General features: G+C 36.6%; 1 non-coding gene across 1 annotated transcript; it reads left to right on the top strand.

Annotated features, from left to right (window-relative positions):
- The first annotated feature begins 6073 nt into the window (after nucleotides 1–6073).
- On the top strand, nucleotides 6074–6180 carry LOC141662242 (small nucleolar RNA R71). Its single transcript, XR_012550365.1, has one exon. It is a non-coding gene; the product is annotated as a small nucleolar RNA R71 (small nucleolar RNA).
- The last annotated feature ends 4879 nt before the right edge of the window (nucleotides 6181–11059 follow it).

Raw genomic sequence — 11059 nt, 5'->3', positions numbered from 1 at the left:
TTTCTCAGTCGACGGATGTGGTTCCTTGTCTTTCGACGGATAATCCCTTTTATTGCTCGATGGAAAATTTTTATCATCCGTCGAGTCCACATCCGTTGACAGTTCTTCAACTAAATTGGACTCAAGCTTCTCTTTACTCTTCTTCCAGGCTACATCACAAAAGGACTCAATACCTTGAACTTTAGTGATTTTAGCATGAACATCTATAGATCATTTCCATGCCTTAATCACTTCATGTTCTCATTCAAGCTGCTTCTTTAAAATCTCTTCTTCTTCAAGGACTCAGTTAATTCATCCTTAGTAATCTTACACTTAATTCTCAATTTTTCAAATTCAATAAACTGAGACTCTAGCACATTATTCCTCTCACTTAAAAACAAATTGTTTTCTTTAATTTTGGCATTTTCCTTAGTGAGAGACTTAAGTGTAACACACATGTGATATAATTCTGTAGACATATCATTGATTGCATCATTACACTCATCTTTAGATAAATATGCTAGGTTAGTTGTGATTAGATGATTGCTTGAAGAACTTATTTCTGTTTCATCATATTTGGCCATCAGGGCTAGATTGACATAGCTTATTTCTTCATCTTCATGCAATCCATCTGCAGCCCAGTCATTCTCCTGTGTGATGAAATCCCTTTCCTTTTGTTTGAGTAACTCAAAGTATTTCTGTTTATAATCAACAGGCTCAAACTTCTTTTTGCTAGAATCAAACTTTCTACATTCACTGGAAAAATGACCCACCAAGCCATATTTGAAACACTTGAATTTTGACTTATCAACCATATTTTTATTTGGTTTGGCTGCTCCAAAATTCTTCTTGAATTTGAGCTTGGAAAACCTTCTGGATAAGAATGCTAGATGTTCATCAATATCATACATGTCATCTTGGCTCAACTGATCTTCATTTTCAGCTACCAGCCCTTTACCCTTACTTTCACAGTCCTTTGATGTAGATTCAACAGCTTCTACCTTCATCTCTTTTTCCTTCTCTAACTCAGCAACAAGTGCTATGGACCCTCCTTTCTTCCTTCCTTTCTCCATCCTTTCATCTTGCACTATTTCAAGCTCATAGGTTTTTAGGATACCATACAGTCTCTCCAAGGTGAATTCCTTGTAATCTTGTGAATTTCTTAATGAGACTGTCATTGGCTTCCACTCCTTTGGAAGAGATCTCAGGAACTTGAGGTTAGAGTCTTTTGTTTGATAGACTCTTCCATGCAGCTTTAAAGCATTTAGTAGCTTTTGAAATCTACTAAATATCTTAATGAGTGACTCACTATCTTCACAGTGAAAGTGTTCATATTGCTGAATTAGGAGGTGAATCTTGTTCTCCCTTACTTGCTCAGTACCATCACAGATGATCTGTATTGTGTCCCAAACCTCTTTGGCTATTTTAAAATTAATGATGTTATCAAACATATCACCATTAACTCCATTATATAATATGTTCATGGCCTTCTTATCTTTCCTGACTTGCTCAATATCAGGATCTGACCATTCATGCCTAGGTTTTGGAACAGATGGTTCATTGCCAGTTGCAGCTCTCATTGGTACATAAGGACCTCTCTCTATGCAGTCCACATAAGCCTCATCCTAGGAAAGAAGATGTAGGTGCATCTTCACCTTCCAGTGGTGATAATTATTTTTGTCCAGAAATGGGATCTTCAGTCCAATATCCATTTTGTTCATCTTGTTGATTGTCGTGATCTTTACACTCTTTGTACTTCAAGAGCTTGCTCTGATAGCAATTGTTATTCCATAACAATATAACAAGAATTACAGAAGGGGGGGGGGTTGAATGTAATTCTGGCTTTTTTTTGAGATTTTACAAATGTTCTAACTTAATACATATAAATGTGTTTGATTTGCTAAAGTGCGGAATAGAAAGATAATTGAAATCAAAACACTAAGTAATAAAACACAGAGGCTTTAAAACTTTCTGGTGGATTTGAATGTATCCACCAGATATATATATATATCAAATTGAGAACTCTGTGAAGCTTTGAATAACTCACAGTTGCTTACAAGTTTAAATAACTAAACTTACAGAGAAATTCTTAAAAATGCTGCCTTATCTGTTTCTCTGAGAAAAATGTGTTTGCTTAGTTAATTGTTCTACTTGCTACACTTGGTTTATATATCACCAAGTTTACATGATAGTAAGACAAGATAATAAAACAAAATATATCTAGCCTAACTCCATGCTGCTTTACTACTATATTCCAGCATCTTTGAATATCTTCACATTTGCATGAAAATAATAATGCTACTTTGTTCTCATAATCTTGCTTAACAGGCTGCCACATTCCTTTTGCATACAATCAACGCATGTGTCTGTCAAGTCACTATCAACTGCTCTTTTGAATTTAAACATCCCTTGGAACTTCATTGGATCATCCGTTGAGGCTATGTATGATCATCCGTTGATACTCTGAGTGATCATCCGTTGAACCTTTAGAGAACATCCGTTTGAAGCTTTATCTGAGCATCCGTTGAAGCTTTGTGAAGCATCCGTTGAGACTATTTTCTTGATAGTTAACTCCATTTCACTTACACAAGATTTCAAGGCATCATCTATTTACAATTGACCAACCTATCTTGCATATCAATCTAGTAGTTAACATGACTTAAACATTTCTCACAAATCTAGTTCACTAAGCTTATACAAGTATACAGAAATATGCTACTAACCTTATTTTACATAAGCTACTCTTTCAACGGATAGTGGAAGTAATCATCCGTTGAAAGCTACAAAATCACTAAGTTAAATCTACTAAGGTGTTTTGTTTAACTTATCATCAAGTTCACAACATATTACTAACAATCTCCCCCAATTTATGTCTACTGGAATTGTAGCCATAAATTAAGAGAAACTTGATGATAACAAAACACCCTAAAAATACAGATTAAGATATAGTAGATGAAACTGATAAGTGCTACATTATTTATTGAAAATTGAACAAAGTAAAGTGTACAAAGAGTTCTCACAATCATTATCAAGGTGCTCCTCTAGACTAAGCAGATGATTTATATTTCCTTGATGGTCTGGATTTCTTCCCAAGCTTCCTGTCATTTTCTTCTTTTTGATTCTGGAGTTGTCTGTGGAATTCAAGTTCATCCGCTTCAGATAGATCCAACTTTCTTGCATTTCCAATAGAGTCTCATTGCTAGAGATATTCAGTTGGTCATCCAATCTGAACAATCTTATTACACCCTTGTCATCCATGAATTCCATTAGGTAATAAGGCCTCAAATGCACTCTACTTCCTGTGAAGGGAATTGTTAGAGTTCCTTGAAGTGCATTCTTAGCTTTATTACTCCTTAACTCTTCTATCTTCTTTAGAACCAGTTTCTTAGCATTTACATTAAAACCAAAGTTCTTTTTGAAGGATGAGAAGATCTTTATCAGTACATAACAGCTTTCCTGAAGAATCCTGTGAAGTGGCCATGTGATTTCTCTCCCTCCCTTGTATTTAAACACCAGCCTTTCAGGAAGATGTCCGTGAGCATCAATCCCTCTTACTTCTTCCAACTCATCCAGATAGAGGTTAATTTCAAAAAACTCCTTGATGTCACAGATGTATACAAGATCTCCCTTGTTGACTGTAGGTTGAGATTTGGTTAGGGTCCTGGATCTAAGAGTCACAGGCTTCACTTTCTTGGTTGCTCTAATCTTTGTTTTCTTTGGCTTGTTGAAGATAGGCAAGTTGAGTTCAGGAATTGGTATACTTTCCCAGTCTATAGGCTCATCCTTGGGAATTATAGGCTCACCATGAAAATTCTTTATTGGATCCACCTTGAATTCCTCTTGTACCACTTAGGGTTTGGATGATTGAGTTGAAGTTGTAGACTATTTAGGAATGTAGTCTTCCATTTCCTCATCACTGAAGTCCAATTTTCTCTTGATTCTTTACTTGTATCTTGGTTTCTTTATCTGTTGGGGTGCATCTTGCACTTTCTAGTCTTTAGGTTTAGTAATCACAGGTAGTTGTGCAGAAATCTCAGTTGTAGTCTTCATAGCTTGAAGTTTGGCTAAGATAGCAACTTGCTTTTTCTTTTGCTTGAGCCTTTTAGCATCTATTGCAGCCTACTTCTTTTCTTGCTTAATCCTTTCCTTTTCCTCCTTCTTGGCTTCTACAAGTTGAGGGTGTCCAGCCACCACACAGATTTCCTTACCACAAGCCTACTGAAGAGTTCAAACTGGATTTAGCCTTCCTTCATGATTGGATTTAGCCTTCCTACTTGCTCAACAGTAGGCTTGCTTCCATCCTCTAGCAGAATTTTGTGCGTGTAATATGAAGGGCTGATTCCCTTGATATCTGCTATAGTCCAACCAATTTTCGATTTAAATTCTCTAAGAATTCTCAAAAGCTTCTCCTCGTTGCTACCTGAAAGGTCCGATGCAATAATAACAGGAAGAGTAGACGTATCACCTAAAAACGCATACCTCAAATATTCAGGTAAAGGCTTAAGCTCAAGAGTAGGTGCTTCCTCAATAGATGGCTTGAGGCGCTTAGGAGCTTTGTTCAACTCCTCCATTCCCAGAGATTCAAAAGGCATATCAATCTTCCTCTTCCAGGGAGAAGCATTCAGAAATTGCAACTGCTCATCCCCTTCATCATCTTCATTATCGAAATTCCCCAACAAGGTCTTCTCCAAGGCACCAGTCCTTAGCAATTGATCAAGTTCTGAAGTAATCACAAAATCAACCAACTCCACTTTTAAGCACTCCTCATTTTCCATAGGGAACTTCAAGGCATTGAACATATTAAAAGTTACATCCTGATCCAGCACTCGCATGATGAGCTCACCTTTCTGCACATCTATCAAGGTTCGACCAGTAGCCAAGAGAGGTCTTCCCAAGATTATGGGACTCTTCTGAAGCTTCCATGATCTTTAAGCTTCGGAGGCAACTTCTGTTTCCGCACAACACTACATTCCTCCATGAGAGCAACGGTCTCTAAGTCATCAAGCTTCACTTTCCTAGAGAGAACACCTTTCATGAACTTCGCGTAACTAGGCATTTGTTCAAGAGCTTCAGCGAAAGGTATGTTGATGTGAAGTTTCTTGAACACCTCCAGAAACTTCTCAAATTGCTTATCCAGCTTTTTCTTCTACAGCCACTTAGGAAAAGGAGGTGGAGGGTAGATCTATTTCTCCCCTGTATTACCCTCAGGAGGAGTGTGCTCAACAGTAGTCTTCCTTGGTTCCACTTTTGCTTCCTTCTGCACTTCTTCTTCTTCAGCCTCAACTTCAGATTTTGGAGTCTTAGCTTTTTCAGGATTCACAACCTTACCCGACCTCAATGTAATTGCCTTAACATGCTCCTTAGTTTCCTTCTTGCCTGGCACTTCAGTATTGCTTAGAAGTGTGCTAGGTTGACGATTTAGTAGTGCATTAGCAATTTGCCCAATCTGATTCTCCAAGGTCTTGATAGACACATCTTGGCTCTTGCACATGAGCCTCAACTCCTCCAATTCATATTTTTCATTAGCTTGTGGTAGCTGCTGAAGTTGAAGTTGTTTCCTAGGGGCATATTGCGATTGCTGAAAGCCAGGAGGGCTATACTACTTTCTTATGTATGGCTGATAAGATTGTTGCACCGCATTCTGATTATACTGCAGCTGAAGTTAGGATGATTGCGGTTATTTGGATGATAAGTTGCTGGAGCTTGTTGCTGTGATCTCTGAAAGTTGCTCACAAATTGAGTTGATTCGCTAGAAATAGCGCACTGCTCAGTTTCATGCACCCCCGCACAAAGCTCACAAACACTAGTGATTTTATTAACTCCATAATTCGCCAAAGAGTCCATTTTCATCGTCAAAGCTTGAAGTTGAGCAGCTATAGCAGTAGCTGTATCCACTTCCAGAATTCCTGCTACCTTGCCTTATAACATTCTTTGCGTAGGATTCTGGTATTCATTACCTTCCATAAGCTCAATCAACTCATAAGCTTCATTATAGCTTTTGGCCCATAAGACTCCACCAGACGCTGCATCGAGCATAGGTCTAGACTGAGCGCCCAAACCATTGTAGAAACAGTTTATAATCATCTAATCAGGCATGCCATGGTGTGGGCACTTCCTTAGCATCTCCTCATATCGATCCCAAGCCTCTCATAGAGATTCTCTAGTTTGCTGAGCAAACCGAGTAAGAGCAATCCTGATTGCAGCAGTCTTCGCCATAGGAAAGAATTTAGTGGGAAACTTTTGAGCAAGATCCTCCCATTTTGGTGATAGACCCTGGTGGTAGAGAATGTAACCAGTAGTTGCTTTATCCCTCAGGGAGAATGGGAAGAGTCGCAGCTTGATAGAATCTTCAGTCACCCCATTGAACTTAAAAGTGTCGAAGATCTCGATGAAATCCCTGATGTGCATGTTGGGGTCTTCTGTAGGAGAACCCCCAAACTGAACTGATTTCTGTATCATCTAAATAATGCTCGACTTGATCTCAAAGGTGTTAGCCGAGATGGCTGGTCTGATGATGCTCGACTGAATATCATCGATCTTAGGCTGGGAATCGTCCATGAGAGCCTTAGGATTTTCTGCTTGATCTCCCTTCACTACTAGAGCTGGTTCCGCGACTTTCTCTTCTTCTTTTACTTTGTCTTCATCCTCAAAAACTTCCCTTCGAATCACTACAGCTTCTTCCTCGGCTTGATCCATATTTCCCTTACGAGCCCGCGAACGCGTATGCATACACGCTGATCGCTAGAGTACCGGAAACACGACAAGGAAAATTAGTAGCTAAGTAACAATGTCCGCGTCAATGAACTTTAACGATCACTGATGACAAACACATAAACTAAAAGTTAACACCGTGTCCCCAGCAACGGCGCCAAAAACTTGTTAGTCGCTAAACACGCGCTAAAATTCACGCAAGTATACGCGATCACAAGTAGTATAAGATATAAATCAGATTCGTTCCCACTGAGACTGGTTTAGGTTAACTTTGTTATTTATGCACTTATGCAACAATGATATGGCTATTATTCAAAGCTAAGACGAATAACAAATTGGGTTTTGATTATACTACGATTAACTATTGAGAGTTATACTAGAGAACATTAACTAAAAAGAGTAAAAAAAGTTGAATAATATATGACACAAACATGGGATTCTAACTTCATTAAGTAATTCATTCAATAGCCTTTTTATTCTTAACCTTATCATATAATGGTGATGACACTAATCAGATAACACGAAACTGATAAACGCCAACTTTCGTTCTACGAATACCATACTACCAGACATCCACAAAAGAGATAGAAGCTGAATAGACACCAATTATATTGAGACCCTATATATCTATAGAATTTGACAACAAAATGATTTAATGCACAAGTTATCTATCGCGATTACATAGGGCAAGTAAGATGGTTAAAATTACCTACGAATCATGCATAACAATAACACATGAACCTATGCTAGCATGACAAGTTCGAAATCCTTAAATTCACTGTCGCTTCATTAAGAATTAACAAGCTATCTTATAAGTTCGCGACGCTCATAAGACGAATGAGCACAACCAATACTAGGTTATCATACAATCACCACACACTAAGGCATCGAAACAAATTAATTAAAGAAATCCATAAATAAATCCGTTAGAACCCCACGATAGCGATTAGCCCATAATCGGACTCATCATCAACGTGGGTTCCGATGAAAGCATGGTATGATAAACGTAGTCTTCATAAAGAAATAATAAACAAAGTAAGAAATCCAGAGTATTAGGTTCAACAAAACAAGAAACGAGCATCCAAGATTACAACTTAGAACAAAGACTCAAAAGAATAAACTAGATATTCTTCGCCTTCGTTGAATTGTGCTATAGGTCTTTTTGTCGTCCTCTCCTTAAGCTCCGTTACATCTCTCCGTATGAAAAAATGTGTTTATTTATGTATATATATGCTATAGAATTGACCAGGGCTTCAAACTCTCAAAATCCCAAAAGAAACCGGAATCTACTACCCCGACCTGGCGCGGGCGCGTGCTTGACCAACGCGGGCGCGCTGAGTTTCTGCTCAATGAGCGCGCGCTACTTCAGCACGGGCGCGCCGTCCTCCTGAATACAATTCTGATTTCTTTTTTTTCTCCTTGCTGATTTGAGCCGGTCTTTTCGCGAGCCTTTTTTCCAACACCATCCAAACACCAAATTAGCACTACAACCATGCTAATTTACCTGATTACCTAGAAAATGCCTGCAATGCAAAAACACTACAAAAACACGTAAAAACACCAATTCAAAGCTTAATGGAGCGTTATAAAGTGTCAAAGATGCCACTCAACACCATGACCCATTTTCCCGGCCCGACTACAACCCGGTTTCGATCTTTAAAAACATAATTCCCCAATTCAATTTTGTTTGTACATAATTTTTATTTTAAAATAAATCAAATTATTGTTTTATTTTCAAAAATTATTTTGAAATTCTAAAAATTAATTTGGTTAATTATTTTTAAACAATTAACTGAATTATTTTAAATTCCAAAAATTATTTTTTTTATTATTTTTGAAAATTCAAATTTGATTTAATTATTTATAATTTATTTTAATTGATTATTTATGAATTTAATTAATTGATTAATTTATTTAATTAATTAATTTGATTTATAAATAGTTAAATAAAATATAATTATTTATAATGAAGTCAAATAATTTCTAAAATTTATTTTGAACTCTTAAAAATATATTTGAGTATTTAAAAATCAATTAATATTATTATTAATAGATTTATTCTTATTTTATTCGTAATAAATAGACCGTTCGTCCGTTTAATACGAAACAAACGCGTCTAGACTCGGAAAAATATTTAGATTCTATTAAAAATACTTTCGAGGCCTAAATTATTTTTTTATCGAAAGGTCATTTGTTTTATGAGTCATTCCGAGTCAGTTATTTATCGATAAATACTATTTTGACCCTATTTCAGTTCTAGAAGTTCTGAGTCCTAGATTTTAATGATTAGACTTATTTGTTACAGGAATTATGTGTTCATGTGTTATATGAATAATATGATTACGTGCTATGTGACCCGCATGCTATCTGTTTATAGTTGTCAATACCATGATTAGGTATAAACGATCGGGTAGACGTCGAGAAGTATAATTACGTCGACTGAGTTTTGTCTTGATAATTGAAATAGTATCTTTTATAATAGATACACATAGTTCGAGACTTCCAAAGCCAGACAGTGATAGTTGAAGTAAAGCTTGATTGTGTGTGGTATTAAGATAAGTAAATACATAATAGAGATAAACATAGAATGGTGATTGAAAAGAAGGTTCAGATAGCCTATCACTGGTAATACATATATACCAGAACTGAGTTATATGGAAGATAGTTAAAGATCAGAGGATATCAACTGAGGCAAGTATTCTTGAACTTTCTTGGATATACTACAAATATTTCTTTCATATTCTAAGTTCAGAATAGTTAAATGTTTTACGATTTGCTGTAGTTACTCTTAAATATGCAAGTACCTTTTTGTTCTTGTTCCCTATTATGAATTATGATATCTTGAGCAAATACCTATTGTTCCGGGTTATTTGTGAACCTTGAGTCGGGATGTTTTCAAATTAAAATGATTTGACATCAAAATACTCTACGGATTGGATGGTTACGATGAGGGCCAGGGATGGGATGGACCCTATGGGCCGGGGATGGACCGGACCCTTGTTTATTAGGCCATAGTGTCTGGGTACCTGATATGTTGGTGGGTCTATACAGGTGGATATAGATCCGTATTGCATCCTGACTGATCAGCAGGTTACAGTGCATATGTTGGTTTTTGTATCCAGTCTAATTTATTGTTGATCGCCATTAATGACATTCCTTCTTGGAAAGTTTATGATTACAAAAATCAAGCAAAAAAAAGTTGATTCAAGAGATGAATTTGAGAATTGTTTGATGTTCTTCTCAGAGAAATGTGATTTATGATTAAAGGCCAATGAGGGCCGATCTTTTATTCGCTCAACTGTTTCAAATAAATAAATATGTTTTTAAAGTCATTTAAAGATTGTTTCCAGAAGTTTCTCTGATATAATACTGGAAACCTATTATGATACTTGCTGGGCAAATTTTGGCTCACTCTTGCTCTGTGAATTCTTATTTCTTTCAGTATCAATGACGATAAAAGTGAATAGCCCTTAATAAACAGTAGAATTGGATAGATCCCAGCTGAAGGAAGTTGGATATGTCAGAGTGAATAAGATGAGAAAGTTAGTAAAGAGGTATCAAAATTTTATTTAGTTGTTATAAATTTTATAAGGTTAGATTCTTGTTTCATATCTTAACCTGTAAATGATCCGGAATTGAGGGGTTATCTATATATATTTATTTTAATATACAGGTTTATATTATTTAAAGTTGTTTAGTGACACCCAATCCTGACACCGGATTTGGGGATGTTATACTTAGCATAGTCCTTGCTGCTTCAACCAAGGTACAATTCTTCCTTTCTACTACTCCATTTGTTGTGGAGTCCTGGGTGCTGAATATTGTCTCCAAATACCTTTCTCTGTACATAATTCATTAAGAAATGCATTCTTGAACTCTTCCATTATTTGATCTGATCTTTCTGACATTTAGTTTTGCTTCCATCCCAATCTTCTTTATGTGATCAACTATCATCTATGGTGCTCCATCCTTTGATTGTAAGAACAACACCCATGTGTACTTGGAGTAATCATCGACTGTCACTAAATCATATCTTTTCCTAGATAGTGACAACACATTCACTGGACCAAATAAATCCATGCGAATTAACTGAAGAGGTTCAGTTATGCTTGTCATTTCCTTGCTTCTGTGTGATGCTTTCTTTGACTTCCCCTTTTCACACGCTACACAGAGTCCTTCTTGACAGAGTTCCATATGTGGTAAACCTCTCACAAATTCCCTCTTTACCAAAGAGTTCATTGTTTTGAAATTCAAGTGCGAGAGCTTCTTGTGCCATAGACAACTTTGTTTTGATGAAGCTTTGCTGTAGAAATACCTCATTACTACATCACAGGTAGACTTCAAGTCGGCTATGAACAAATTACCTATT

Source organism: Apium graveolens, chromosome 5 (assembly GCF_009905375.1).
Source record: "Apium graveolens cultivar Ventura chromosome 5, ASM990537v1, whole genome shotgun sequence".
Taxonomy (NCBI): domain Eukaryota; kingdom Viridiplantae; phylum Streptophyta; class Magnoliopsida; order Apiales; family Apiaceae; genus Apium; species Apium graveolens.
Note: the sequence above shows the minus strand (reverse complement) of the source record. Positions and strands in the feature narration are given on the sequence as shown.